General features: G+C 48.8%; 1 non-coding gene across 5 annotated transcripts in view; it reads left to right on the forward strand.

Annotated features, from left to right (window-relative positions):
• Positions 1-631: 631 nt before the first annotated feature.
• The window catches only part of LOC103091689 (uncharacterized), a 50,813-nt gene continuing 23,447 nt past the window's right edge, over positions 632-27,997 (forward strand). For 3 of the 5 annotated variants that reach the window (XR_012930513.1, XR_012930510.1, XR_012930512.1), the window contains exons 1-4: positions 632-759; positions 2,571-3,485; positions 6,681-6,778; positions 9,739-27,458. This is a non-coding gene — a transcript (uncharacterized LOC103091689). Of the gene's footprint in view, positions 760-2,570; positions 3,486-3,686; positions 3,961-6,680; positions 6,779-9,738; positions 27,459-27,997 lie in introns of those variants that run through there. The other 2 variants (XR_012930511.1, XR_012930514.1) reach the window with 2 other exon arrangements.

A 27,997-nucleotide genomic window follows, 5' to 3' on the forward strand; every position in this document is an offset into this window, starting at 1 on the left:
GGCGGAGCCGCGGGCTCTCGGGAAGAGGTGAACGGGGAAAGTCAGTCAGTCGCTTAGTCAGTCGCTTAGTCGGTCAGTCGGTCAGTCGGTCAGTCAGTTGCTTAGTCAGTCAGTCAGTCGGTCAGTCAGTCAGTCAGTCGCTCGGTCACTCAGCCACTCACTCACCCACCCACTCACCCACTCACCCATCCACCCACCCACTCACCCACTCACCCACCCACTCACTCACTCACTCACCCACCCACTCACCCACCCACTCACTCACTCACCCACTCACCCGCTCACTCACTCACCCACTCACCCACTCACCCACTCACCCACTCACTCACTCACCCACTCACCCACTCACTCACTCACTCACCCACTCACTCACTCACCCACTCACCCACTCACCCACTCACTCACCCACTCACCCACCCACTCCTCACTCACCACTCACCCACTCACTCACCCACCCACTCACTCACCCACCCACTCACTCACCCACTCACTCACTCACTCACCCACTCACTCACTCACTCACCCACCCACTCACCCACTCACTCACCCACTCACTCACTCACTCACCCACTCACTCACTCACTCACCCACCCACTCACCCACTCACTCACCCACTCACCCACCCACTCACTCACTCACCCACCTCGCTCAGGGCAAGCCCGGTGGAGGCGATGGAGGCGGTCCAGGCGGTGCGCCCGAGGCGGTGGTCGTGGACCACGAACGGGAGTGCTCGGCGGAGCCGCGGGCTCTCGGGAAGAGGTGAACGGGGAAAGTCAGTCGGTCGCTTAGTCGGTTGCTTAGTCAGGCGCTTAGTCAGTTGCTTAGTCAGTCGCTTAGTCAGTTGCTTAGTCAGTCAGTCAGTCGGTCAGTCGGTCAGTCAGTCAGTCGGTCGGTCAGTCACTCACCCACTAACCCACCCACCCACCCACTCACTCACTCATCCACTCACACATTCACAAACCCACTCACTCACCCACCCACTAACCCACCCACCCACCAACCTACTCACTCACTCACTCATCCACCCACCCACCCACTCACTCACCCACTCACCCACCCACTCACTCACTCACCCACCCACTAACCCACCCACCCACTTACCCACCCACTCACCCACTCACTCAACCACCCACCCACCCACTCACCCACTCACCCACCCACCCACTCACCCACCCACCCACCCACTCACCCACTCACTCACTCACCCACTCACTCACCCACCCACTCACCCACTCACTCACCCACCCACCCACTCACCCACTCACCCACTCACCCACCCACCCACTCACCCACTCACTCACTCACCCACCCACCCACTCACTCACGCACTCACCCACTCACCCACTCACCCACTCACTCACTCACCCACTCACCCACTCACTCACCCACCCACTCACCCACCCACTCACCCACCCACTCACCCACTCACCCACTCACTCACCACTCACCCACTCACTCACCCACTCACTCACTCACCCACTCACTCACTCACTCACCCACTCACCCACTCACTCACGCACCCACCCACTCACTCACCCACCCACTCACTCACTCACGCACTCACTCACCCACTCACTCACTAACCCACCCACTCACTCACCACTCACCCACTCACTCACTCACCCACCCACTCACTCACCCACTCACCCACCCACTCACCCACCCACTCACTAACCCACCCACTCACTCACCCACTCACTCACCCACCCACTCACCCACCCACTCACTCACTCACCCACCCACTCACTCACCCACCCACTCACCCACTCACTCACCCACTCACCCACTCACCCACTCACTCACCCACTCACTCACCCACTCACCCACTCACTCACCCACTCACCCACTCACCCACTCACCCACCCACTCACCCACTCACCACCTACCCACTCACTCACTCACCCACTCACTCACCCACTCACCCACTCACTCACCCACTCACCCACCCACCCACTCACCCACCCACTCACCCACTCACCCACCCACTCACCCACTCACCACCTACCCACTCACCTCACTCACCCACTCACTCACTCACTCACCCACTCACCCACTCACTCACCCACTCACCCACTCACTCACCCACTCACTCACCCACTCACCCACTCACTCACCCACTCACCCACTCACCCACTCACCACCCACTCACTCACCCACTCACCACCTTACCCACTCACTCACTCACCCACTCACTCACCCACTCACTCACTCACCCACCCACCCACCCACTCACCCCCCACCCACCCACCCACCCCCCCACTCACCCACTCACCACTCACCCACTCACCCACCCACCCACTCACCCACTCACCCACTCACCCACTCACCCACCCACTCACCCACCCACTCACCCACTCACCCACTCACCCACCCACCCACTCACTCACCCACTCACCCACTCACCCACCCACCCACTCACTCACCCACCCACTCACCCACTCACCCACTCACCCACTCACCCACCCACTCACTCACCCACTCACTCACCCACCCACTCACTCACTCACCCACTCACCCACCCACCCACTCACCCACTCACCACCTACCCTCACCCCTCACCTGCTTCCCAGACTGGTCTACGAGTTCGCTCATCGCTTCCCGCTAGCGACAAGTCCGCAGATCGCCTCCCTCGCCAACGCCTACGCTAAGATCGTCAACGCCTGCTGTTCACACGGACACCGGGAGGCCTGCTTCGACAAGGCGGTGAGTTAGTCACCCAGTCAGTCACTCAGTCACTCACCCACTCACTCACTCACCCACTCACCACTCACCCACTCACTCACTCAGTCAGTCACTCAGTCACTCAGTCACTCACCCACCCACCCACTCACCCACTCAGTCACCACTCACCCACTCACCCACTCAGTCAGTCACTCACTCACCCACTCAGTCACTCACTCACTCGCTCATTCAGTCACTCAGTCAGTCACCCTCTTTCGCCAACGCCTACGCTAAGATCGTCAACGCCTGCTGTTCACACGGACACCGGGAGGCCTGCTTCGACAAGGCGGTGAGTTAGTCACCCAGTCAGTCACTCAGTCAGTCAGTCATTCAGTCACTCAGTCAGTCACTCGGTCACTCACCCACTCACTCACTCACCCACTCACCACTTACCCACTCACTCACTCACCCACCCACCCACCCATTCACTCACCACTCACCCACTCACTCAGTCAGTCACTCAGTCACTCACTCAGTCACTCACTCAGTCACTCACTCACTCAGTCAGTCACTCAGTCACTCACTCACTCAGTCAGTCACTCAGTCACTCACCCACCCACCCACTCACTCACTCACTCGCTCACTCACTCACCCGCTCAGTCAGTCAGTCAGTCACCCACTCACCCGCTCAGTCAGTCAGTCAGTCACTCACTCACTCGCTCATTCAGTCACTCAGTCAGTCACCCTCCCTCGCCAACGCCTACGCTAAGATCGTCAACGCCTGCTGTTCACACGGACACCGGGAGGCCTGCTTCGACAAGGCGGTGAGTTAGTCACCCAGTCAGTCACTCAGTCAGTCAGTCAGTCAGTCACTCACCCACCCACTCACCCATTCACTCACCACTCACCCACTCACTCAGTCAGTCACTCAGTCACTCACTCAGTCACTCACTCAGTCACTCACCCACTCAGTCAGTCACTCACCCACCCACCCACTCACTCACCACTCACCCACTCACTCACTCGCTAACTCAGTCACTCACTCACTCACCCTCTCAGTCACTCACTCACTCGCTCATTCAGTCACTCAGTCAGTCACTCGCTCACTCACTCACTCACCCACTCAGTCACTCACTCACTCACCCACTCAGTCAGTCACCCACTCAGTGACTCATTCAGTCACCCACTCAGTGACTCAATCAGTCACTCAGTCAGTCACCCTCCCTAGCCACTGCCTACGCTAAGATCGTCAACGCCTGCTGTTCACACAAACACCGGGAGGCCTGCTTCGACAAGGCGGTGAGTGGACGAGTCAGTCGGTAAGTGACTCAGTCAGTCAGTCACTCAGTCAGTCAGTCAGTCACTCAGTCAGTCACTCAGTCAGTCACTCAGTCACTCAGTCAATCAGTCACTCAGCCACTCAGTCACTCACTCAGTCAGTCAGTCACTCACTCACTCACTCGCTCACTCACTCACTCAGTCAGTCACTCGCTCGCTCACTCACTCGCTCACTCACTCACCCACTCAGTCACTCACTCAGTCAGTCACCCAGTCAGTCACTCAGTCAGTCAGTCACTCACTCACTCAGTCAGTCAGTCACTCAGTCACTCACTCACCCACTCACCCAGTCACTCAGTCAGTCACTCACTCACTCAGTCAGTCAGTCACTCAGTCAGTCAGTCACTCACCCACTCACTCACTCACCCACCACCCACCCACTCATCCACTCACTCACCCACTCACCCACCCACTCACTCACTCACCCACCCACTCACCCACTCACTCACTAACTCACTCACTCACCCACCCACTCACCCACTCACTCACTCACTCACTCACCCACCCACCCACTCACCCACTTACTCACTCCCCACTCACCCACCCACTCACCCACTCACTCACTCACCCACCCACCCACTCACCCACTCACTCACTCACCCACTCACTCACCCACTCACCCACTCACTCACCCACTCACCCCACCCACTCACCCCACTCACTCATCCACTCACCTACTCACTCACTCACTCACCTACTCCCTTACCCACTCACTCATTCACCCACTCACCCACTCACTCACTCACCCACTCACCCACTCACTCACCCACTCACTCACCCACTCACCCACTCACTCACCCACTCACCCACCCACACACCCACTCACTCACCCACTCACCTACTCACTCACTCACTCACCTGCTCACTTACCCACTCACTCACTCACCCACTCACCCACTCACTCACTCACTCACCCACTCACCCACTCACTCACCCACTCACCCACTCACTCTCCCACTCACGCACTCACTCACCCATCCACTCACTCACTCACCCACTCACTCAGCCACTCACCCACTCACTCACCCACTCACCCACTCACTCACCCACTCACTCACCCACTCACTCACCCACCCACTCACTCACCCACTCACCCACTCACCCACCCACTCACCCACTCACTTACCCACTCACCCACTCACCCAATCACTCACCCACTCACTCTCCCACTCACCCACCCACTCACTCACTGACTCACTTACCCACGCACCCACTCACCCACTCACCCACTCACTCACCTACTCAGCCACTCACCTACTCACAGATTCACTCACCTACTCACCCACTCACTCACCCACCCACCCACCCACTCACCCACTAACTCACTCACCCACTCACTCACCCACTCACTCACCCACTCACCCACTCACTCACTCACCCACTCACCCACTCACTCACCCACTCACTCACCCACTCACCCACTCACCCACTCACTCACCCACTCACCCACTCACCCACCCACTCACCCACTCACCCACCCACTCACCCACCCACTCACACACTCACCCACTCACCCACCCACTCACCCTCCCACCCACTCACCCACTCACTCACTCACCCACTCACCCACCCACTCACTCACCCACCCACTCACCCACCCACCCACCCCCTCACCCACCCACTCACTCACCCACCCACCCACTCACCCACTCACTCACTCACCCACTCACCCAACCACCCACCCACGCACTCACTCACCCACTCACCCACTCACTCACTCACCCACTCACCCACTCACTCACCCACCCACCCACCCCCTCACCCACCCACCCACCCACTCACTCACCCACTCACTCACTCACCCATTCACTCACCCACTCACCCACTCACCCACCCACTCACTCACCCACTCACCCACTCACTCACTCACCCACCCACCCTCCCACCCACCCACCCACTCACTCACTCACCCACCCACTCACTCACCCACTCACTCACTCACCCACTCACTCACTCACCCACTCACTCACTCACTCACCCACTCACTCACTCACTCACCCACTCACCCACCCACCCACCCCCTCACCCACCCACCCACCCACTCACTCACTCACTCACCCACTCACTCACTCACCCACTCACCCACCCACCCACTCACCCACTCACTCACTCACCCACTCACCCACTCACCCACTCACCCACCCACCCACTCACTCACCCACTCACTCACTCACCCACTCACCCACTCACTCACACCCACCCACCCACTCACCCACTCACCCACTCACTCACTCACTCACCCACTCACCCACTCACCCACCCACTCACTCACTCACTCACCCACCCACTCACCCACCCACCCACCCCCTCACCCACCCACTCACTCACCCACCCACACACTCACCCACTCACCCACTCACCCACCCACCCACCCACTCACCCACCCACCCACTCACCCACTCACCCACCCACTCACCCACCCACCCACTCACCCACCCACCCACTCACCCACTCACTCAACCACTCACTCACTCACCAACCCACTCACCCACCCACTCACTCACCCACTCACCCACCCACTCACTCACTCACCCACTCACCCACTCACTCCCCACTCACCCACTCACTCACTCACCTTCCCACTCACTCACCCACTCACCCACTCACCCACCCACTCACCCACCCACTCACCCACCCACTCACTCACCCACTCACCCACCCACTCCCTCTACTCTCCCCAGGGTGAGGCTTTACGTAACAAATCAGTCGAGGCTCTGGATCGTGCCGCGTTGTTGTGCAAGTCCCTCAAGGAACAAGGCAAAGAGAAATTCTACGAACGGTGAGGATATGGAAGAGGCTGAGACCAATCTTGAAGCGTTCGCGTCTACACGAATCGTTAAACTCGTTGGTTTACACCACGTGTAGTAGGTAGCAAATAGGTGGCGATAATGATGATGATGATACTGATGATGATGATTATGATGATGATGATGATACTGATGATAATACTACTGATGATAATGAGAATGGTACTACTGATGATGATGATGATACTACTGATGATGATGATTATGATGATGATGATACTGATGATAGTAGTACTGATGATAATGAGAATGATACTACTGATGATGATGATGATGATACTACTGATGATGATGATACTATTACTGATGATGATGATGATACTGATGATAATACTACTGATGATAATGAGAATGATACTACTGATGATGATACTACTGATGATGATGATACTACTTCTGATGATGATACTACTGATGATGGTTATACTACTGATGATGATGATGATACTACTACTGATGATGATACTACTACTGATGATGATGATACTACTGATGATGATTGATGATGATACTACTACTGATGATGATTATACTCCTAATGATGATGATGATGATACTACTGATGATGATGATACTACTACTGATGATGATGATACTACTGATGATGATGATGCTACTACTGATGATGATGATGCTACTACAACGATGATGATACTACTACTGATGATGATGATACTACTACTGATGATGATACTACTACTGATGATGATGATGATACTACTGATGATGATGATGATACTACTGATGATGATACTACTACTGGTGATGATGATGATACTACTACTACTGATGATGATGATGATGATACTACTGATGATGATGATTATACTACTGATGATGATCATGATGATGATACTACTACTGATGATGATGATGATACTACTACTGAAGATGATACTACTTCTGATGATGATGATACTACTACTGATGATGATGATGATGATACTACTGATGATGATACTACTACTGATGATAATGATACTACTACTGATGATGATGATACTACTGATGATGATGATACTACTACTGATGATGATGATACTACTGATGATGATGATGATACTACTACTGATGATGATGATGATGATACTACTGATGATGATGATACTACTGATGATGATGATGATACTACTACTGATGATGATACTACTACTGGTGATGATGATACTACTGATGATGATGATACTACTACTACTGATGATGATGATACTACTACTGATGATGATGATGATACTGATGATGATACTACTACTCATGATGATATTACTACTACTGATGATGATGATGATGATACTACTGCTGATGATGATGATACTACTACTGATGATGATGACGATGATGATACTACTACTGATGATGATACTACTGATGATCATGATGATACTACTACTGATAATGATGATGATACTACTACTGATGATGATGATGATACTGATGATGATACTACTACTGATGATAATAATACTACTACTGATGATGATGATACTACTGATGATGATGATACTACTACTGATGATGATGATACTACTGATGATGATACTGATGATGATGATGATACTGATGATGATGATGATACTACTACTGATGATGATGATACTACTGATGATGATGCTACTACTGATGATGATGATGATACTACTACTGATGATGATGATACTACTACTGATGATGATGATACTACTACTGATGATGATACTACTACTACTGCTGATGATGATGATACTACTACTGATGATGATACTACTACTGATCATGATGATACTACTACTGATAATGATGATGATACTACTACTGATGATGATGATGATGATACTGATGATGATACTACTACTGATGATGATACTACTACTCATGATGATGATACTACTACTGATGATGATGATACTACTACTGATGATGATGATACTACTCATGATGATGTTACTACTACTGATGATGATACTACTACTGATGATGATGATACTGATGATGATACTACTACTGATGATGGTGATACTGATGATGATGATACTGATGATGATACTACTACTGATGATACTGACGATGATGATGATGATGATACTACTACTGATGATGATTCTACTACTGATGATGATGATGAAACTACTACTGATGAGGATACTGATGATGATGATGATGATACTACTACTGATGATGATACTACTGATGATGATGATACTGATGATGATGATGATACTACTACTGATGATGATACTACTGATGATGATGATGATACTATTACTGATGATGATACTACTACTGATGATGATACTACTACTACTACTGATGATGATGATGATACTACTACTACTGATGATGATGATGATACACCTACTGATGATGATAATACTACTGATGATGATGATACTGATGATGATGATACTACTACTGATGATGATGATGATGATACTACTACTGATGATGATACTACTACTACTGATGATACTACTACTGATGATGATGATACTACTGATGATGATGATGATACTGATGATGATGATGATGATACTACTACTACTGATGATACTACTACTGATGATGATACTACTACTACTGATGATGATGATACTGATGATGATACTACTACTGATGATGATACTACTACTACTGATGATACTACTACTGATGATGATGATACTACTGATGATGATGATGATACTGATGATGATGATGATACTACTACTACTGATGATACTACTACTGATGATGATACTACTACTACAGATGATGATGATACTACTACTACTGATGATGATGATACTGATGATGATACTACTACTGATGATGATACTACTACTACTGATGATACTACTGATAATGATGATGATACTACTACTGATGATGATGATGATACTGATGATGATACTACTACTGATGATAATGATACTACTACTGATGATGATGATGATACTGATGATGATTCTCCTACCAGGATGGTGATACTGTTCTCCCGTCCCGTGGCTGAAGCCTCCTTCAAACAATTCTCTCAGCTGCTGAGAAGATTCATCAGCACCATGGGGGATTGCTGTGGGAAAGAAAATGCAGCTGGATGTCTGTTACATCACGTAGGGAGTTCACTCAGTCACTCAGTCAGTCACTCAGTCAGTCAGTCAGTCACTCGTCAGTCACTCAGTCAGTCAGTCACTCAGTCCGTCAGTCAGTCACTCAGTCAGTCAGTCACTCAGTCAGTTAGTCAGTTAGTCAGGCAGTAAGTCAGTTAGTCACTAAGTTACTCAGCCTCCTTCAAACAATTCTCTCAGCTGCTGAGAAGATTCATCAGCACGATGGGGGACTGCTGTGGGAAAGAAAATGCAGCTGGATGTCTGTTACATCACGTAGGGAGTTCACTCAGTCACTCAGTCAGTCAGTCAGTCACTCAGTCAGTCAGTCAGTCACTCAGTCAGTCACTCAGTCAGTTAGTCAGTTAGTCAGGCAGTAAGTCAGTTAGTCACTAAGTTACTCAGCCTCCTTCACACAATTCTCTCAGCTGCTGAGAAGATTCATCAGCACCATGGGGGATTGCTGTGGGAAAGAAAATGCAGCTGGATGTCTGTTACATCACGTAGGGAGTTCACTCAGTCACTCAGTCAGTCACTCAGTCAGTTAGTCAGTCAGTCATTCAGTCAGTCAGTCAGTCAGTCACTCAGTCAGTTAGTCAGTTAGTCAGGCAGTAAGTCAGTTAGTCACTAAGTTACTCGGCCTCCTTCAAACAATTCTCTCAGCTGCTGAGAAGATTCATCAGCACCATGGGGGATTGCTGTGGGAAAGAAAATGCAGCTGGATGTCTGTTACATCACGTAGGGAGTTCACTCAGTCACTCAGTCAGTCAGTCAGTCAGTTAGTCAGTCAGTCAGTCACTCAGTCACTCAGTCACTCAGTCAGGCAGTCAGTCACTCAGTCAGTCACTCAGTCAGTCAGTCACTCAGTCACTCAGTCAGTCACTCACTCACTCCATCACTCAGTCACTCAGTCAGTTAGTCAGTTAGTCAGGCAGTAAGTCAGTTAGTCACTAAGTTACTCAGCCTCCTTCAAACAATTCTCTCAGCTGCTGAGAAGATTCATCAGCACCATGGGGGATTGCTGTGGGGAAGAAAATGCAGCTGGATGTCTGTTACATCACGTAGGGAGTTCACTCAGTCACTCAGTCAGTCACTCAGTCAGTCACTAAGTCAGTCAGTCACTCAGTCAGTCAGTCAGTCACTCAGTCACTCAGTCAGGCAGTCAGTCACTCAGTCAGTCACTCAGTCAGTCAGTCACTCAGTCAGTCACTCACTCACTCCATCACTCAGTCACTCAGTCAGTCAGTCAGTCACTCAGTCACTCAGTCAGTCACTCACTCACTCCATCACTCAGTCACTCAGTCAGTTAGTCAGTCAGTCAGTTAGTCAGTCACTCAGTCAGTCACTCAGTCAGTCAGTTAGTCAGTTAGTCAGGCAGTAAGTCAGTCACTCAGTCAGTCACTCAGTCACTCACTCACTCAGTCAGTCACTTAGTCAGTCACTCAGTCAGTCACTCAGTCAGTTAGTCAGTTAGTCAGGCAGTAAGTCAGTTAGTCACTAAGTTACTCAGCCTCCTTCAAACAATTCTCTCAGCTGCTGAGAAGATTCATCAGCACGATGGGGGATTGCTGTGGGAAAGAAAATGCAGCTGGATGTCTGTTACATCACGTACGGAGTTCACTCAGTCACTCAGTCAGTCAATCAGTCATTCAGTCAGTCAGTCACTCAGTCATTCAGTCAGTCACTCAGTCACTCAGTCACTCAGTCAGTCAGTCAGTCACTCAGTCACTCAGTCACTCAGTCACTCAGTCACTCAGTCTGTCAGTCAGTCACTCAGTCAGTCACTCAGTCAGTTAGTCAGTTAGTCAGGCAGTAAGTCAGTTAGTCACTAAGTTACTCAGCCTCCTTCAAACAATTCTCTCAGCTGCTGAGAAGATTCATCAGCACCATGGGGGATTGCTGTGGGGAAGAAAATGCAGCTGGATGTCTGTTACATCACGTAGGGAGTTCACTCAGTCACTCAGTCAGTCACTCAGTCAGTCACTAAGTCAGTCAGTCACTCAGTCAGTCAGTCAGTCACTCAGTCACTCAGTCAGGCAGTCAGTCACTCAGTCAGTCACTCAGTCAGTCAGTCACTCAGTCAGTCACTCACTCACTCCATCACTCAGTCACTCAGTCAGTCAGTCAGTCACTCAGTCACTCAGTCAGTCACTCACTCACTCCATCACTCAGTCACTCAGTCAGTTAGTCAGTCAGTCAGTTAGTCAGTCACTCAGTCAGTCACTCAGTCAGTCAGTTAGTCAGTTAGTCAGGCAGTAAGTCAGTCACTCAGTCAGTCACTCAGTCACTCACTCACTCAGTCAGTCACTTAGTCAGTCACTCAGTCAGTCACTCAGTCAGTCAGTCAGTCAATCACTCAGTCAGTCAGTCACTCAGTCACTCACTCAGTCACTCAGTCACTCAGTCAGTCACTCAGTCACTCACTCAGTCAGTCACTCAGTCAGTCACTCAGTCACTCAGTCACTCAGTCCGTCAGTCAGTCACTCAGTCAGTCACTCAGTCAGTTAGTCAGTTAGTCAGGCAGTAAGTCAGTTAGTCACTAAGTTACTCAGCCTCCTTCAAACAATTCTCTCAGCTGCTGAGAAGATTCATCAGCACGATGGGGGATTGCTGTGGGAAAGAAAATGCAGCTGGATGTCTGTTACATCACGTACGGAGTTCACTCAGTCACTCAGTCAGTCAATCAGTCATTCAGTCAGTCAGTCACTCAGTAATTCAGTCAGTCACTCAGTCACTCAGTCACTCAGTCAGTCAGTCAGTCACTCAGTCACTCAGTCACTCAGTCCGTCAGTCAGTCACTCAGTCAGTCACTCAGTCAGTTAGTCAGTTAGTCAGGCAGTAAGTCAGTTAGTCACTAAGTTACTCAGCCTCCTTCAAACAATTCTCTCAGCTGCTGAGAAGATTCATCAGCACGATGGGGGATTGCTGTGGGAAAGAAAATGCAGCTGGATGTCTGTTACATCACGTACGGAGTTCACTCAGTCACTCAGTCAGTCACTCAGTCAGTTAGTCAGTCAGGCATTCAGTCAGTCAGTCACTCAGTCACTCAGTCAGTCACTCAGTCAGTCACTCAGTCATTCAGTTAGTCACTAAGTTACTCAGCCTCCTTCAAACAATTCTCTCAGCTGCTGAGAAGATTCATCAGCACCATGGGGGATTGCTGTGGGAAAGAAAATGCAGCTGGATGTCTGTTACATCACGTAGGGAGTTCACTCAGTCACTCAGTCAGTCACTCAGTCAGTCAGTCAGTTAGTCATTCACTCAGTCAGTCCGTCAGTCAGTCACTCAGTCAGTCACTCAGTCAGTTAGTCAGTTAGTCAGGCAGTAAGTCAGTTAGTCACTAAGTTACTCAGCCTCCTTCAAACAATTCTCTCAGCTGCTGAGAAGATTCATCAGCACCATGGGGGATTGCTGTGGGAAAGAAAATGCAGCTGGATGTCTGTTACATCACGTAGGGAGTTCACTCAGTCACTCAGTCAGTCACTCAGTCAGTTAGTCAGTTAGTCATTCAGTCAGTCAGTCAGTCACTCAGTCAGTCAGTCACTCAGTCAGTCAGTCAGTCACTCAGTCACTCAGTCAGGCAGTCAGTCACTCAGTCAGTCACTCAGTCACTCAGTCACTCACGAAGTCACTCAGTCACTCAGTCAGTCACTCAGTCAGTCAGTCACTCAGTCAGTCACTCAGTCACTCAGTCAGTCACTCAGTCAGTCAGGCAGTAAGTCAGTTAGTCACTAAGTTACTCAGCCTCCTTCAAACAATTCTCTCAGCTGCTGAGAAGATTCATCAGCACCATGGGGGATTGCTGTGGGAAAGAAAATGCAGCTGGATGTCTGTTACATCACGTAGGGAGTTCACTCAGTCACTCAGTCAGTCACTCAGTCAGTTAGTCAGTTAGTCAGTTAGTCACTCAGTCAGTCAGTCACTCAGTCAGTTAGTCAGTCAGTCAGTTAGTCAGTCAGTCAGTCAGTCAGTCACTCAGTCAGTTAGTCAGTCAGTCAGTCACTCAGTAATTCAGTCAGTCACTCAGTCACTCAGTCACTCAGTCAGTCAGTCAGTCACTCAGTCAGTCACTCAGTCAGTTAGTCAGTTAGTCAGGCAGTAAGTCAGTTAGTCACTAAGTAACTCGGCCTCCTTCAAACAATTCTCTCAGCTGCTGAGAAGATTCATCAGCACGATGGGGGACTGCTGTGGGAAAGAAAATGCAGCTGGATGTCTGTTACATCACGTAGGGAGTTCACTCAGTCACTCAGTCAGTCACTCAGTCAGTCAGTCACTCAGTCAGTCACTCAGTCAGTCAGTTAGTCAGTCAGTCAGTTAGTCAGTTAGTCAGGCAGTAAGTCAGTTAGTCACTAAGTTACTCAGCCTCCTTCAAACAATTCTCTCAGCTGCTGAGAAGATTCATCAGCACCATGGGGGATTGCTGTGGGAAAGAAAATGCAGCTGGATGTCTGTTACATCACGTAGGGAGTTCACTCAGTCACTCAGTCAGTCAGTCACTCAGTCAGTCAGTCGCTCAGTCCGTCAGTCAGTCACTCAGTCAGTCACTCAGTCAGTCACTCAGTCAGTTAGTCAGTTAGTCAGGCAGTAAGTCAGTTAGTCACTAAGTTACTCAGCCTCCTTCAAACAATTCTCTCAGCTGCTGAGAAGATTCATCAGCACCATGGGGGATTGCTGTGGGAAAGAAAATGCAGCTGGATGTCTGTTACATCACGTAGGGAGTTCACTCAGTCACTCAGTCAGTCACTCAGTCAGTTAGTCAGTTAGTCAGTTAGTCACTCAGTCAGTCAGTCACTCAGTCAGTTAGTCAGTCAGTCAGTTAGTCAGTCAGTCAGTCAGTCAGTCACTCAGTCAGTTAGTCAGTCAGTCAGTCACTCAGTAATTCAGTCAGTCACTCAGTCACTCAGTCACTCAGTCAGTCAGTCAGTCACTCAGTCAGTCACTCAGTCAGTTAGTCAGTTAGTCAGGCAGTAAGTCAGTTAGTCACTAAGTAACTCGGCCTCCTTCAAACAATTCTCTCAGCTGCTGAGAAGATTCATCAGCACGATGGGGGACTGCTGTGGGAAAGAAAATGCAGCTGGATGTCTGTTACATCACGTAGGGAGTTCACTCAGTCACTCAGTCAGTCACTCAGTCAGTCAGTCACTCAGTCAGTCAGTCACTCAGTCAGTTAGTCAGTTAGTCAGGCAGTAAGTCAGTTAGTCACTAAGTTACTCAGCCTCCTTCACACAATTCTCTCAGCTGCTGAGAAGATTCATCAGCACCATGGGGGATTGCTGTGGGAAAGAAAATGCAGCTGGATGTCTGTTACATCACGTAGGGAGTTCACTCAGTCACTCAGTCACTCAGTCAGTCAGTTAGTCAGTCAGTCAGTCACTCAGTCAGTCAGTTAGTCAGTCACTCAGTCACTCAGTCAGTCCGTCAGTCAGTCAGTCACTCAGTCAGTTAGTCAGTCAGTCAATCAGTCATTCAGTCAGTCAGTCACTCAGTCAGTCACTCAGTCAGTCAGTCACTCAGTCAGTCACTCAGTCACTCAGTCACTCAGTCAGTCAGTCACTCAGTCATTCAGTTAGTCACTAAGTTACTCAGCCTCCTTCAAACAATTCTCTCAGCTGCTGAGAAGATTCATCAGCACGATGGGGGATTGCTGTGGGAATGAAAATGCAGCTGGATGTCTGTTACATCACGTAGGGAGTTCACTCAGTCACTCGTCAGTCACTCAGTCAGTCAGTCAGTTAGTCATTCAGTCAGTCAGTCAGTCACTCAGTCACTCAGTCAGGCAGTCAGTCACTCAGTCAGTCACTCAGTCAGTCAGTCAGTCACTCAGTCACTCAGTCAGTTAGTCAGTCAGTCACTCAGTCACTCAGTCACTCAGTCAGTCAGTCAGTCACTCAGTCACTCAGTCACTCAGTCCGTCAGTCAGTCACTCAGTCAGTCACTCAGTCAGTTAGTCAGTTAGTCAGGCAGTAAGTCAGTTAGTCACTAAGTTACTCAGCCTCCTTCAAACAATTCTCTCAGCTGCTGAGAAGATTCATCAGCACCATGGGGGATTGCTGTGGGAAAGAAAATGCAGCTGGATGTCTGTTACATCACGTAGGGAGTTCACTCAGTCACTCGTCAGTCACTCAGTCAGTCAGTTAGTGAGTCAGTCACTCAGTCAGTCAGTCACTCAGTCAGTCAGTCACTCAGTCACTCAGTCCGTCAGTCACTCAGTCAGTCAGTCACTCAGTCAGTCACTCAGTCAGTTAGTCAGTTAGTCAGGCAGTAAGTCAGTTAGTCACTAAGTTACTCAGCCTCCTTCAAACAATTCTCTCAGCTGCTGAGAAGATTCATCAGCACCATGGGGGATTGCTGTGGGAAAGAAAATGCAGCTGGATGTCTGTTACATCACGTACGGAGTTCACTCAGTCACTCAGTCACTCAGTCACTCAGTCAGTCAGTCAGTCACTCACTCAGTCAGTCAGTCACTCACTCAGTCACTCAGTCATTCAGTTAGTCAGGCAGTAAGTCAGTCAGTCACTCAGTCAGTCACTCAGTCAGTTAGTCAGTTAGTCAGGCAGTAAGTCAGTTAGTCACTAAGTTACTCAGCCTCCTTCAAACAATTCTCTCAGCTGCTGAGAAGATTCATCAGCACCATGGGGGATTGCTGTGGGAAAGAAAATGCAGCTGGATGTCTGTTACATCACGTAGGGAGTTCACTCAGTCACTCAGTCACTCAGTCAGTCAGTTAGTCAGTCAGTCACTCAGTCAGCCACTCAGTCAGCCACTCAGTCAGTCACTCAGTCAGTCACTCAGTCAGTCACTCAGTCACTTACTCAGTCACTCAGTCATTCAGTTAGTCACTAAGTTACTCAGCCTCCTTCAAACAATTCTCTCAGCTGCTGAGAAGATTCATCAGCACCATGGGGGATTGCTGTGGGAAAGAAAATGCAGCTGGATGTCTGTTACATCACGTAGGGAGTTCACTCAGTCACTCAGTCAGTCACTCAGTCAGTCACTCAGTAATTCAGTCAGTCACTCAGTCATTCAGTCAGTCACTCAGTCACTCAGTCACTCAGTCCGTCAGTCAGTCACTCAGTCAGTCACTCAGTCAGTTAGTCAGTTAGTCAGGCAGTAAGTCAGTTAGTCACTAAGTTACTCAGCCTCCTTCAAGCAATTCTCTCAGCTGCTGAGAAGATTCATCAGCACGATGGGGGACTGCTGTGGGAAAGAAAATGCAGCTGGATGTCTGTTACATCACGTACGGAGTTCACTCAGTCACTCAGTCAGTCACTCAGTTAGTCAGTCAGTCAGTCAGTCACTCACTCAGTCAGTCAGTCAGTCAGTCACTCAGTCAGTCAGTCAGTCACTCAGTCAGTCACTCAGTCAGTTAGTCAGTTAGTCAGGCAGTAAGTCAGTTAGTCACTAAGTTACTCAGCCTCCTTCAAACAATTCTCTCAGCTGCTGAGAAGATTCATCAGCACCATGGGGGATTGCTGTGGGAAAGAAAATGCAGCTGGATGTCTGTTACATCACGTACGGAGTTCACTCAGTCACTCAGTCACTCAGTCAGTCAGTTAGTCAGTCAGTCACTCAGTCAGCCACTCAGTCAGCCACTCAGTCAGTCACTCAGTCAGTCACTCAGTCAGTCACTCAGTCACTTACTCAGTCACTCAGTCATTCAGTTAGTCACTAAGTTACTCAGCCTCCTTCAAACAATTCTCTCAGCTGCTGAGAAGATTCATCAGCACCATGGGGGATTGCTGTGGGAAAGAAAATGCAGCTGGATGTCTGTTACATCACGTAGGGAGTTCACTCAGTCACTCAGTCAGTCACTCAGTCAGTCACTCAGTAATTCAGTCAGTCACTCAGTCATTCAGTCAGTCACTCAGTCACTCAGTCACTCAGTCCGTCAGTCAGTCACTCAGTCAGTCACTCAGTCAGTTAGTCAGTTAGTCAGGCAGTAAGTCAGTTAGTCACTAAGTTACTCAGCCTCCTTCAAGCAATTCTCTCAGCTGCTGAGAAGATTCATCAGCACGATGGGGGACTGCTGTGGGAAAGAAAATGCAGCTGGATGTCTGTTACATCACGTAGGGAGTTCACTCAGTCACTCGTCAGTCAGTCACTCAGTCAGTCACTCAGTCAGTTAGTCAGTTAGTCAGGCAGTAAGTCACTCAGTCAGTCACTCAGTCACTCAGTCAGTCACTCAGTCAGTCACTCAGTCAGTCAGTCACTCAGTCAGTCACTCAGTCACTCAGTCAGTCACTCAGTCAGTCACTCAGTCATTCAGTTAGTCACTAAGTTACTCAGTCTGTCAGTCAGTCACTCAGTCACTCAGTCAGTCACTCAGTCACTCACTCAGTCAGTCAGTCACTCAGTCACTCAGTCAGGCAGTCAGTCACTCAGTCAGTCACTCAGTCAGTTAGTCAGTTAGTCAGGCAGTAAGTCAGTTAGTCACTAAGTTACTCAGCCTCCTTCAAGCAATTCTCTCAGCTGCTGAGAAGATTCATCAGCACGATGGGGGACTGCTGTGGGAAAGAAAATGCAGCTGGATGTCTGTTACATCACGTAGGGAGTTCACTCAGTCACTCAGTCAGTCAGTCACTCAGTCAGTCACTCAGTCAGTTAGTCAGTTAGTCAGGCAGTAAGTCACTCAGTCAGTCACTCAGTCACTCAGTCAGTCACTCAGTCAGTCACTCAGTCAGTCAGTCACTCAGTCAGTCACTCAGTCACTCAGTCAGTCACTCAGTCAGTCACTCAGTCATTCAGTTAGTCACTAAGTTACTCAGTCTGTCAGTCAGTCACTCAGTCACTCAGTCAGTCACTCAGTCACTCACTCAGTCAGTCAGTCACTCAGTCACTCAGTCAGGCAGTCAGTCACTCAGTCAGTCACTCAGTCAGTTAGTCAGTTAGTCAGGCAGTAAGTCAGTTAGTCACTAAGTTACTCAGCCTCCTTCAAACAATTCTCTCAGCTGCTGAGAAGATTCATCAGCACCATGGGGGATTGCTGTGGGAAAGAAAATGCAGCTGGATGTCTGTTACATCACGTACGGAGTTCACTCAGTCACTCAGTCACTCAGTCAGTCAGTTAGTCAGTCAGTCACTCAGTCAGCCACTCAGTCAGCCACTCAGTCAGTCACTCAGTCAGTCACTCAGTCAGTCACTCAGTCACTTACTCAGTCACTCAGTCATTCAGTTAGTCACTAAGTTACTCAGCCTCCTTCAAACAATTCTCTCAGCTGCTGAGAAGATTCATCAGCACCATGGGGGATTGCTGTGGGAAAGAAAATGCAGCTGGATGTCTGTTACATCACGTAGGGAGTTCACTCAGTCACTCGTCAGTCACTCAGTCAGTTAGTCAGTTAGTCAGTGAGTCACTCAGTCAGTCAGTCACTCAGTCACTCAGTCACTCAGTCACTCAGTCCGTCAGTCAGTCACTCAGTCAGTCACTCAGTCAGTTAGTCAGTTAGTCAGGCAGTAAGTCAGTTAGTCACTAAGTAACTCAGCCTCCTTCAAACAATTCTCTCAGCTGCTGAGAAGATTCATCAGCACCATGGGGGATTGCTGTGGGAAAGAAAATGCAGCTGGATGTCTGTTACATCACGTACGGAGTTCACTCAGTCACTCAGTCAGTCACTCAGTCAGTCACTCAGTCAGTCAGTCACTCAGTCACTCAGTCAGTTAGTCAGTTAGTCAGGCAGTAAGTCAGTTAGTCACTAAGTTACTCAGCCTCCTTCAAACAATTCTCTCAGCTGCTGAGAAGATTCATCAGCACCATGGGGGATTGCTGTGGGAAAGAAAATGCAGCTGGATGTCTGTTACATCACGTAGGGAGTTCACTCAGTCACTCAGTCAGTCACTCAGTTAGTCACTCAGTCAGTCAGGCAGTCAGTCACTCAGTCAGTCAGTCAGTCACTCAGTCACTCAGTCAGTTAGTCAGTCAGTCAGTCACTCAGTCACTCAGTCACTCAGTCACTCAGTCCGTCAGTCAGTCACTCAGTCAGTCACTCAGTCAGTTAGTCAGTTAGTCAGGCAGTAAGTCAGTTAGTCACTAAGTTACTCAGCCTCCTTCAAACAATTCTCTCAGCTGCTGAGAAGATTCATCAGCACCATGGGGGATTGCTGTGGGAAAGAAAATGCAGCTGGATGTCTGTTACATCACGTACGGAGTTCACTCAGTCACTCAGTCACTCAGTCAGTCAGTTAGTCAGTCAGTCAGTCACTCAGTCAGTCACTCAGTCAGTCAGTCAGTCACTCAGTCACTCAGTCAGTCAGTCAGTCACTCAGTCACTCAGTCACTCAGTCAGTCAGTCAGTCACTCAGTCACTCAGTCACTCAGTCCGTCAGTCAGTCACTCAGTCAGTCACTCAGTCAGTTAGTCAGTTAGTCAGGCAGTAAGTCAGTTAGTCACTAAGTAACTCGGCCTCCTTCAAACAATTCTCTCAGCTGCTGAGAAGATTCATCAGCACCATGGGGGATTGCTGTGGGAAAGAAAATGCAGCTGGATGTCTGTTACATCACGTAGGGAGTTCACTCAGTCACTCAGTCAGTCAGTCAGTTAGTCACTCAGTCAGTCAGTCACTCAGTCAGTCAGTCAGTCACTCAGTCACTCAGTCAGGCAGTCAGTCACTCAGTCAGTCACTCAGTCAGTCAGTCAGTCACTCAGTCACTCAGTCAGTTAGTCAGTCAGTCAGTCACTCAGTAATTCAGTCAGTCACTCAGTCATTCAGTCAGTCACTCAGTCACTCAGTCACTCAGTCCGTCAGTCAGTCACTCAGTCAGTCACTCAGTCAGTTAGTCAGTTAGTCAGGCAGTAAGTCAGTTAGTCACTAAGTTACTCAGCCTCCTTCAAACAATTCTCTCAGCTGCTGAGAAGATTCATCAGCACCATGGGGGATTGCTGTGGGAAAGAAAATGCAGCTGGATGTCTGTTACATCACGTAGGGAGTTCACTCAGTCACTCGTCAGTCACTCAGTCAGTCAGTTAGTCAGTCAGTCAGTCACTCAGTCAGTCACTAAGTCAGTCAGTCACTCAGTCAGTCACTCAGTCAGTCACTAAGTCAGTCAGTCACTCAGTCAGTCAGTCAGTCACTCAGTCACTCAGTCAGTCAGTTAGTCAGTCACTCAGTCACTCACTCAGTCAGTCACTCAGTCAGTCACTCAGTCACTCAGTCAGTTAGTCAGTCAGTCAGTCAATCAGTCATTCAGTCAGTCAGTCACTCAGTAATTCAGTCAGTCACTCAGTCACTCAGTCACTCAGTCCGTCAGTCAGTCACTCAGTCAGTCACTCAGTCAGTTAGTCAGTTATTCAGGCAGTAAGTCAGTTAGTCACTAAGTTACTCAGCCTCCTTCAAACAATTCTCTCAGCTGCTGAGAAGATTCATCAGCACCATGGGGGATTGCTGTGGGAAAGAAAATGCAGCTGGATGTCTGTTACATCACGTAGGGAGTTCACTCAGTCACTCGTCAGTCACTCAGTCAGTCACTAAGTCAGTCAGTCACTCAGTCAGTCAGTCAGTCACTCAGTCACTCAGTCAGTCAGTCAGTCACTCAGTCATTCAGTTAGTCACTAAGTTACTCAGCCTCCTTCAAACAATTCTCTCAGCTGCTGAGAAGATTCATCAGCACGATGGGGGATTGCTGTGGGAAAGAAAATGCAGCTGGATGTCTGTTACATCACGTAGGGAGTTCACTCAGTCACTCAGTCAGTCACTCAGTCAGTCAGTCAGTCAGTCACTCAGTCCGTCACTCAGTCAGTTAGTCAGTCAGTCAGTCACTCAGTCAGTCAGTTAGTCAGTCACTCAGTCACTCACTCAGTCAGTCACTCAGTCAGTCACTCAGTCACTCAGTCAGTTAGTCAGTCAGTCAGTCAATCAGTCATTCAGTCAGTCAGTCACTCAGTCAGTCAGTCAGTCACTCAGTCACTCAGTCACTCAGTCCGTCAGTCAGTCACTCAGTCAGTCACTCAGTCAGTTAGTCAGTTAGTCAGGCAGTAAGTCAGTTAGTCACTAAGTTACTCAGCCTCCTTCAAACAATTCTCTCAGCTGCTGAGAAGATTCATCAGCACGATGGGGGACTGCTGTGGGAAAGAAAATGCAGCTGGATGTCTGTTACATCACGTAGGGAGTTCACTCAGTCACTCAGTCAGTCACTCAGTCAGTCAGTCAGTCAGTCACTCAGTCCGTCACTCAGTCAGTTAGTCAGTCAGTCAGTCACTCAGTCAGTCAGTTAGTCAGTCACTCAGTCACTCACTCAGTCAGTCACTCAGTCAGTCACTCAGTCACTCAGTCAGTTAGTCAGTCAGTCAGTCAATCAGTCATTCAGTCAGTCAGTCACTCAGTCAGTCAGTCAGTCACTCAGTCACTCAGTCACTCAGTCCGTCAGTCAGTCACTCAGTCAGTCACTCAGTCAGTTAGTCAGTTAGTCAGGCAGTAAGTCAGTTAGTCACTAAGTTACTCAGCCTCCTTCAAACAATTCTCTCAGCTGCTGAGAAGATTCATCAGCACCATGGGGGATTGCTGTGGGAAAGAAAATGCAGCTGGATGTCTGTTACATCACGTAGGGAGTTCACTCAGTCACTCGTCAGTCACTCACTCACTCAGTCAGTCAGTCATTCAGTCAGTCAGTCAGTCACTCACTCAGTCAGTCACTCAGTCAGTTAGTCAGTTAGTCAGGCAGTAAGTCAGTTAGTCACTAAGTTACTCAGCCTCCTTCAAACAATTCTCTCAGCTGCTGAGAAGATTCATCAGCACGATGGGGGACTGCTGTGGGAAAGAAAATGCAGCTGGATGTCTGTTACATCACGTAGGGAGTTCACTCAGTCACTCAGTCAGTCACTCAGTCACTAAGTCAGGCAGTCAGTCACTCAGTCAGTCACTCAGTCACTCAGTCAGTCACTCAGTCAGTTAGTCAGTTAGTCAGGCAGTAAGTCAGTTAGTCACTAAGTTACTCAGCCTCCTTCAAACAATTCTCTCAGCTGCTGAGAAGATTCATCAGCACGATGGGGGACTGCTGTGGGAAAGAAAATGCAGCTGGATGTCTGTTACATCACGTACGGAGTTCACTCAGTCACTCAGTCAGTCACTCAGTTAGTCACTCAGTCAGTCAGTCACTCAGTCACTCAGTCCGTCAGTCAGTCACTCAGTCAGTCACTCAGTCAGTTAGTCAGTTAGTCAGGCAGTAAGTCAGTTAGTCACTAAGTTACTCAGCCTCCTTCAAACAATTCTCTCAGCTGCTGAGAAGATTCATCAGCACCATGGGGGATTGCTGTGGGAAAGAAAATGCAGCTGGATGTCTGTTACATCACGTACGGAGTTCACTCAGTCACTCGTCAGTCACTCAGTCAGTCAGTCAGTTAGTCACTCAGTCAGTCAGTCAGTCACTCACTCAGTCAGTCAGTCAGTTAGTCAGTTAGTCAGTGAGTCACTCAGTCAGTCAGTCAGTCACTCAGTCACTCAGTCAGTCACTCAGTCACTCCATCACTCAGTCACTCAGTCAGTTAGTCAGTCAGTTAGTCACTCAGTCAATCAGTCAGTCAGTCAGTCACTCAGTCATTCAGTTAGTCACTAAGTTACTCAGCCTCCTTCAAACAATTCTCACAGCTGCTGAGAAGATTCATCAGCACCATGGGGGATTGCTGTGGGAAAGAAAATGCAGCTGGATGTCTGTTACATCACGTAGGGAGTTCACTCAGTCACTCAGTCAGTCACTCAGTCACTCAGTCACTCAGTCCGTCAGTCAGTCACTCAGTCAGTCACTCAGTCAGTTAGTCAGTTAGTCAGGCAGTAAGTCAGTTAGTCACTAAGTTACTCAGCCTCCTTCAAACAATTCTCTCAGCTGCTGAGAAGATTCATCAGCACCATGGGGGATTGCTGTGGGAAAGAAAATGCAGCTGGATGTCTGTTACATCACGTAGGGAGTTCACTCAGTCACTCAGTCAGTCACTCAGTTAGTCAGTTAGTCATTCAGTCAGTCACTCAGTCACTCAGTCACTCAGTCAGTCACTCAGTCAGTCACTCAGTCAGTTAGTCAGTTAGTCAGGCAGTAAGTCAGTTAGTCACTAAGTTACTCAGCCTCCTTCAAACAATTCTCTCAGCTGCTGAGAAGATTCATCAGCACGATGGGGGACTGCTGTGGGAAAGAAAATGCAGCTGGATGTCTGTTACATCACGTAGGGAGTTCACTCAGTCACTCAGTCAGTCACTCAGTCAGTCAGTCACTCAGTCACTCAGTCAGTCACTCAGTCACTCAGTCACTCAGTCCGTCAGTCAGTCACTCAGTCAGTCACTCAGTCAGTTAGTCAGTTAGTCAGGCAGTAAGTCAGTTAGTCACTAAGTTACTCAGCCTCCTTCAAACAATTCTCTCAGCTGCTGAGAAGATTCATCAGCACCATGGGGGATTGCTGTGGGAAAGAAAATGCAGCTGGATGTCTGTTACATCACGTAGGGAGTTCACTCAGTCACTCAGTCACTCGTCAGTCACTCAGTCAGTCAGTCAGTCAGTCAGTCAGCTAGTCAGTCAGTCAGTCACTCAGTCAGTCAGTCAGTCAGTCACTCACTCCATCACTCAGTCACTCAGTCAGTTAGTCAGTCAGTCAGTTAGTCAGTCACTCAGTCACTCAGTCAGTCACTCAGTCACTCAGTCAGTCAGTCACTCAGTCCCTCAGTCACTCAGTCAGTTAGTCAGTCAGTCAGTCCCTCAGTCACTCAGTCAGTTAGTCAGTCAGTCAGTCACTCAGTCAGTTAGTCAGTTAGTCAGGCAGTAAGTCAGTTAGTCACGAAGTTACTCAGCCTCCTTTAAACAATTCTCTCAGCTGCTGAGAAGATTCATCAGCACCATGGGGGATTGCTGTGGGAAAGAAAATGCAGCTGGATGTCTGTTACATCACGTAGGGAGTTCACTCAGTCACTCAGTCACTCAGTCAGTCAGTTAGTCAGTCAGTCACTCAGTCAGTCAGTCAGTCACTCAGTCAGTCACTCAGTCAGTTAGTCAGTTAGTCAGGCAGTAAGTCAGTTAGTCACTAAGTTACTCAGCCTCCTTTAAACAATTCTCTCAGCTGCTGAGAAGATTCATCAGCACCATGGGGGATTGCTGTGGGAAAGAAAATGCAGCTGGATGTCTGTTACATCACGTACGGAGTTCACTCAGTCACTCAGTCAGTCACTCAGTCAGTTAGTCAGTTAGTCAGTGAGTCACTCAGTCAGTCAGTCACTCAGTCAGTCAGTCAGTCAGTCGGTCACTCAGTCAGCCACTCAGTCAGCCACTCAGTCAGTCACTCAGTCAGTCATTCAGTTAGTCAGTCAGTCACTCAGTCACTCAGTCAGTTAGTCAGTCAGTCAGTCACTCAGTAATTCAGTCAGTCACTCAGTCATTCAGTCAGTCACTCAGTCACTCAGTCACTCAGTCAGTCAGTCAGTCACTCAGTCACTCAGTCACTCAGTCCGTCAGTCAGTCACTCAGTCAGTCACTCAGTCAGTTAGTCAGTTAGTCAGGCAGTAAGTCAGTTAGTCACTAAGTTACTCAGCCTCCTTTAAACAATTCTCTCAGCTGCTGAGAAGATTCATCAGCACCATGGGGGATTGCTGTGGGAAAGAAAATGCAGCTGGATGTCTGTTACATCACGTAGGGAGTTCACTCAGTCACTCAGTCACTCAGTCAGTCAGTTAGTCAGTCAGTCAGTCACTCAGTCAGTCAGTCACTCAGTCAGTCAGTCAGTCAGTCAGTCACTCAGTCAGTCAGTCGCTTAGTCAGTAACTTAGTCAGTCACTCAGTCAGTCAGTCACTCAGTCATTCAGTTAGTCAGTCACTCAGTCATTCAGTTAGTCACTAAGTTACTCAGCCTCCTTCAAACAATTCTCACAGCTGCTGAGAAGATTCATCAGCACGATGGGGGACTGCTGTGGGAAAGAAAATGCAGCTGGATGTCTGTTACATCACGTAGGGAGTTCACTCAGTCACTCGTCAGTCACTCAGTCAGTCAGTCAGTTAGTCAGTCAGTCACTCAGTCAGTCAGTTAGTCAGTCATTCACTCAGTGACCAACTCAGTCAGTCAGTCAGTCACTTACTCAGTCACTCAGTCATTCAATTAGTCACTAAGTTACTCAGTCACTCAGTCAGTCACTCAGTAACTTACTCAGTCACTCAGTCATTCAGTTAGTCAGTCACTTAGTCACTTATCCAGTCACTCAGTCATTCAGATAGTCACTCAGTCATTCAGTCAGTCACTCAGTCATTCAGTTAGTCACTAAGTTACTCAGCCTCCTTCAAACAATTCTCTCAGCTGCTGAGAAGATTCATCAGCACCATGGGGGATTGCTGTGGGAAAGAAAATGCAGCTGGATGTCTGTTACATCACGTAGGGAGTTCACTCAGTCACTCGTCAGTCACTCAGTCAGTCAGTCAGTTAGTCACTCAGTCAGTCAGTCAGTCACTCACTCAGTCAGTCACTCAGTCACTCACTCAGTCCGTCAGTCAGTCACTCAGTCAGTTAGTCAGTTAGTCAGGCAGTAAGTCAGTTAGTCACTAAGTTACTCAGCCTCCTTCAAACAATTCTCACAGCTGCTGAGAAGATTCATCAGCACCATGGGGGATTGCTGTGGGAAAGAAAATGCAGCTGGATGTCTGTTACATCACGTAGGGAGTTCACTCAGTCACTCAGTCAGTCACTCAGTCAGTCAGTCAGTCACTCAGTCAGTTAGTCAGTCAGTCAGTTAGTCAGTCAGTCAGTCAGTCACTCAGTCAGTCAGTCAGTCACTCAGTCACTCAGTCAGTCACTCAGTCAGTCACTCAGTCATTCAGTTAGTCACTAAGTTACTCAGCCTCCTTCAAACAATTCTCTCAGCTGCTGAGAAGATTCATCAGCACGATGGGGGATTGCTGTGGGAAAGAAAATGCAGCTGGATGTCTGTTACATCACGTAGGGAGTTCACTCAGTCACTCAGTCAGTCACTCAGTCAGTCACTAAGTCAGTCAGTCACTCAGTCAGTCAGTCACTCAGTCAGTCAGTCACTCAGTCAGTCACTCAGTCAGTTAGTCAGTTAGTCAGGCAGTAAGTCAGTTAGTCACTAAGTTACTCAGCCTCCTTCAAACAATTCTCACAGCTGCTGAGAAGATTCATCAGCACCATGGGGGATTGCTGTGGGAAAGAAAATGCAGCTGGATGTCTGTTACATCACGTAGGGAGTTCACTCAGTCACTCAGTCAGTCACTCAGTCAGTCAGTTAGTCAGTCAGTCAGTCACTCAGTCAGTCAGTTAGTCAGTCACTCAGTCACTCACTCAGTCAGTCACTCAGTCAGTCACTCAGTCACTCAGTCAGTTAGTCAGTCAGTCAGTCAATCAGTCATTCAGTCAGTCAGTCACTCAGTAATTCAGTCAGTCACTCAGTCACTCAGTCACTCAGTCAGTCAGTCAGTCACTCAGTCACTCAGTCACTCAGTCCGTCAGTCAGTCACTCAGTCAGTCACTCAGTCAGTTAGTCAGTTAGTCAGGCAGTAAGTCAGTTAGTCACTAAGTTACTCAGCCTCCTTCAAACAATTCTCTCAGCTGCTGAGAAGATTCATCAGCACCATGGGGGATTGCTGTGGGAAAGAAAATGCAGCTGGATGTCTGTTACATCACGTACGGAGTTCACTCAGTCACTCAGTCAGTCACTCAGTCAGTCACTAAGTCAGTCAGTCACTCAGTCAGTCAGTCAGTCACTCAGTCACTCAGTCAGGCAGTCAGTCACTCAGTCAGTCACTCAGTCAGTCAGTCAGTCACTCAGTCACTCAGTCAGTTAGTCAGTCAGTCAGTCACTCAGTCACTCAGTCACTCAGTCAGTCAGTCAGTCACTCAGTCACTCAGTCACTCAGTCCGTCAGTCAGTCACTCAGTCAGTCACTCAGTCAGTTAGTCAGTTAGTCAGGCAGTAAGTCAGTTAGTCACTAAGTAACTCAGCCTCCTTCAAACAATTCTCTCAGCTGCTGAGAAGATTCATCAGCACGATGGGGGACTGCTGTGGGAAAGAAAATGCAGCTGGATGTCTGTTACATCACGTACGGAGTTCACTCAGTCACTCAGTCAGTCACTCAGTCAGTTAGTCAGTCAGTCAGTCACTCAGTCAGTCAGTTAGTCAGTCACTCAGTCACTCAGTAATTCAGTCAGTCACTCAGTCACTCA

This window comes from Petromyzon marinus, chromosome 71 (genome assembly GCF_048934315.1).
Source record: "Petromyzon marinus isolate PM22_M1 ecotype Great Lakes invasive population chromosome 71, UKy_Petmar_22M1.pri1.0, whole genome shotgun sequence".
NCBI classification, from domain to species: domain Eukaryota; kingdom Metazoa; phylum Chordata; class Hyperoartia; order Petromyzontiformes; family Petromyzontidae; genus Petromyzon; species Petromyzon marinus.